A 4566-nucleotide genomic window follows, 5' to 3' on the forward strand; every position below is an offset into this window, starting at 1 on the left:
CCACACACACACACCGGTCGAACAGCAACCCAGCTTGACGGCTCATCTTCGGCGGAAAGCCCTCACGCCTGCTGCCCCCCCCCTTTTTTCCTCTCTCTCTCGCACATTCTCATCTCGCCAGAAGCCCTGGTATCCCCTGCCCCCTCCATCTCGTACACACTCCTCGCTACAGCTTCCCGCTCTGTCCAATACATAAATAAATAATATCAGACTTGCGCCAAAGGTTTTGAAAATATGTTAATTTTCTTGATGCACATGCACGGAGAAATAATTCTTCAGTTGTTGGAACTAAATTGATGTTTAGTCTGCCCCCTAAGTCACAACCATTCGACGTTTTGACGTGCTGGCTGAGCGTTTAGTCGCTCCAGCCAAACACATCGGATTGTAACGTCCTTAACTTGAACTTGAAATTAAACTTTAACTTTAAATGCTCAGCTCTGTCAGGAAGCGCAAGGGGAGATCGCCCGGAAGACGGCGTGAAGTGAGGCGCCTGGCGTGAGACGTGGGATGTGAGGTGGACAGGCATGCCAACCAAAATCGCGATAACGTTTTCATTTTAGCGCGCCGCAGGCCAAGGTAGACGCACATTTAGCTCAGCTTCACACGGTTTTAACGTGCGTCTACCTTGTATAACTCAGGGGACAGACTAAACCCTATTTTAGTTACAATAACCAATTTTTTCGGTCGTGATGACCAAACATTTTTCTCAGTGGAGTGAAAAAACAAATGTGCCGAGTTCGAGTGGCACACTTGCAGGCAGGGGTGTTAAGGAAACTTTGAATTGAGCCTTTGTAAAGCCACGAATAAGCCCCAAAGGTGCAAAACAGTAGTGCCTTTGGCAAGGTTGAATGCTTTTGCAAAGGCAAGCAACTAAAAGGCACTAAATACTTAACACCCTTTAAAGGTGGGCTCTAACACTTCTGTTTTTCAAGTGTACAACAAACATTTCCTTTTTCGCAGAATGTGCGTAGCCTGTAACGCGACGCTAGTATCTCCAGCAGGAGGCGGTTCCGGTGAGTAAGCCAAGCCTCGAGCGCCACTCGCAATCAGATGTGCCATAGCGACGTCGTCTCTTCCCCTCTTACACCAGGAGTCTGGCGGCAGGAGCAGCAGTGTACGTCGATGAGTCCGACTCTCCGCCTCCAGGTCAAGAGGGACTCTATAGGGCTGCTCGGTGGAGGGCTAAAACTCTCGCAGCTTCACAAGCGGCTGCACCATGGGCTTTTTGCTGCACTGGAAACGCAAGTGCGAATGTCGCACACTTGTAGGTGTGTGAATGCCCATTCATACACTGAAGATGTAGTAAAGGTGCGATTTTCCCTTTAAAATCCACAACATTTGTGCTTTCATGTGCACGAATGTCATTCACACACATACAAAGTTGCTGATTAACCCCACTCACTTCTGTAGTCACGCTGTACCGCACGCACGAGTGCAGGCAGGTAGGCAGGTTGCCTACTCGCTCGGCCCGTAAGGCGCCGTGGACAGGGGCGACAGCCAAGCCCGCTCGTGCGTGCGGTACAGCACAACTACAGAAGTGAGCGAGCGGGGTCAATCATAGGCCACCCGGTACAACTGTGAGACATTCACGACACAATTGGGTTTCCGCCGTGTAGGTATCGCGTGTACCGGAACTTGTGCTATTTCCTTTTGCGAGGAGGAGCCCAAGCCAGCTCTACGAGTTTTGCACCGTTAGTTAGCACGGCCAATGAAGCTCGGCTGCCCCAGGTTGGTTACACCCCCCCCCCTCCTCCTCTCTTCCGGGTCGCCGCCCCAGCCTCCCTCACCCCCACCCTCAGCGCCGCCGGCGGCGAGTCGGAAGCCAGGGGTCAGGAAGTGCGTGACCTCGTTGGCTTCGAGAGCGGGGATTGAGGGAGGAGGGGGGAGGGGGAGAGAAGGGGGAAGGGGAGGGAAGGGGGAGGGAGAAGCGAAGAGGGGGAGAGAGAGGGAGGGAAAGAGGGAGAGAGAGAGGGGGGGGGGGGGAGAAAAGGAGGGAGGAAGGGGGAGGGAGAAGCGAAGGGGGTGGGGGGAGGGAGAGCAGGAGGGGGAGCAGGGCTGATGGGGCGGAGCGAACGCGGCGTGGAATCGCTTAGCGGCGAAACCTACACCGTGCTAGCGGCGGCTGGCGGGGGGATCACCACAGCATCAGATCATCACGCGACGCGATCACGACAAAAGCTTTTCATCCTCGGGGGTCGTTTAATCCCCCCCGGCTTTCGTCGCGTCCCCGAGTCGATCGTCTTGTTGAAATTTTAAGTTTACGCGCGCATTATCGAACAGCCGGGTAAGGAACGCGGAGGGAGAGGGCAACGGGGGGCGGGGGAGGGGCGAAACAGCTGAAAGGATGTCACAGATTGACCGCAGAGAGGGAGTCGTAAAGCCATTCGTGCGGTGCTCGGCCGGTGCATGAATGTCGATGGAAAGATTGCGAGACTCGAAAGTGTCGGCGAACGACCCGATATACCGAGCGGTCGCAGCGGGCCGCAGCCCCTATCCGCGCCAGCTTTGTGTGGTGGCCAGGATCGTGGTATCGCAAGCCCCGCCCCGCCCCGCAACACCGCGACCAGCCGCACCCACCCCACCCTCCAGCACAGGGGCATAGCGGCGAGGGGTGCGGCCTCGGCAAGGACTTTGGGAAAGGGGGACACATTCCTTGCAAAGGAATATGGGGGATGTTGGAGAGAGAGGGAGAGGGGGGGAGGAGAGAGAGAGAGAGGGAGAGGGAGAGGGGGGGAGGAGAGAGAGAGAGAGGGAGAGGGAGAGGGGGGGAGGAGAGAGAGCTTGGGGCACGCACGTGGTGGCAGGCGGCGGCCGGCCGGGAGAGAGGTGGGGGGCGGGGGCTCCCACCCCCAACCTAACCCACACTCACTCCCACCAACTCCCCACCCGTACTACGACGGTGCATCGATTTTTGGAGGGTAGGTAGTAGGGAAGGGCATGAAAGAGAAGGGGTTGGCGATGGTGGCGGCGATGGTGGCGGCGCGGTGGTGGTGGTGCGCGTGGTGCAGTATGGTGAAGACCCCGCGCTGCACATTTAAACACCGCGTCCCAGATAAGGCGACCGACTTGGTACGCAATCAACTATTAAAGGACGCGGAAACCCATGCGGCGCGGCGTTTCCGTGCACGGAAATGCACTCGAGAGAGGGGGAGCTCATCAATGAAAGAAAGGGCAAACCTGCTCTCACGTGAATCAGAGTGTGTGTTAATGAAATGACTTCACGTTCTCTGTGATGTGATTCCTAAAAACATTGCACAGTTCTGTGTTGGTCATCTCAAAGAAGTTTTGCAATAAATCGCATTATTTTGCGATAAGTATTACACAAAAATTTGTGATAAGGATGTCATCACTCCTCTAGGAGTGATGCATCATGGGAATCACACAGGGAATTTTATCACACAAAAAAATGTGTGAAAAGTATCACACGTATAGCATTACAGTGACTGCCCCAAACCTTAACAGAGAGTGGTTGCCGGTGGGGGAGCTACCACCGAGCCGGCCCCCTACGAGGACACAATGATATTGTTAGCCAGCAATAAGTCTAATTGGACTGGCTCTGCTAATCCCCTCCTCTGGGAGATGATATCAACAGTGGAGAGAGGGGAAGGCGAGGGCTGCTGGGAGGAGGGGGTGGGAGTGGGGGGGCATCTCGGGCGCCCCCACCTGCCTGGAGGAGACACAAACGGCAGCTGCCGCTGCCGCTACGGACCCGCATCCCGCCGCCGCAGGGCGACTCACCTTTCGAACTTCGTGGGCCGCGACAGCCGGATTTCCGATGGGCGACGTCTGCGGGGCCTCCAGCCTGCAACAAAACAAAAACAGAGAAAAAACGGATGAGTCGAGTTGGTGGTGGCGCGGGCGGAAGAGTTTTGACCTTTTGTGGCAGCAGAAGCAGAACTCTGTCCCGGCGCGCAGCAGCATCCGTGTGGTCCGGGCGGACGTCTGGGGGAGGGAGGGGGACGCTGGGACAGTTGGACAGTTGCGCAGTCCGCGGTACACTGCAAAAGGACTTGTCGTTTGCGGTTGCACGGCATTTGTTTTTCCTTCGCAGCTCGTGGAGCTTGTGCGGAGCGTCCCTCGGACCATGGCGCCTTGCGACCCGAGCGGGGTAGGCGACCCGCCCGCGCGCGTGTCGAGCGGGACAACGAGACCGCACGGCGCTCGCCGGACTCGGCGCCTCCTCAGAGCAAGCACAAAGGAGACGCGCAGCGCAGCTTCAACATCTCCAACTTCAAACAGGGCTTTGGCGACTGCTTGTTCCGCAGCGCTGAAAACGCCCCGGTTCCGAGAACCGCAAATCCGAGTCGGAAATACCGCCATCCTTCGAGCGTGCGACGCGCAGAGATAGCCGAAGCCAATCTCGCGTCCGTAGCACCCCCTTCGGCGCGGCCCCCCCCCCTCTCTCTCTCTCTCTCTCTCTCTCTCTCTCTCTCTCTCTCTCTCTCTCTCTCTCTCTCTCTCTCCCTCTCTCCAGACAGGGTGGGTTGAGTCCGGTTGAGTCTGGAGCTATGGGGAGGAGAGTTCTTCCGACGGGAATAACGACGGCAAGTCGCCGACTGCACTCTC

This window comes from Frankliniella occidentalis, unplaced genomic scaffold (genome assembly GCF_000697945.3).
Source record: "Frankliniella occidentalis isolate FOCC.00 unplaced genomic scaffold, Focc_3.1 Scaffold74, whole genome shotgun sequence".
NCBI classification, from domain to species: domain Eukaryota; kingdom Metazoa; phylum Arthropoda; class Insecta; order Thysanoptera; family Thripidae; genus Frankliniella; species Frankliniella occidentalis.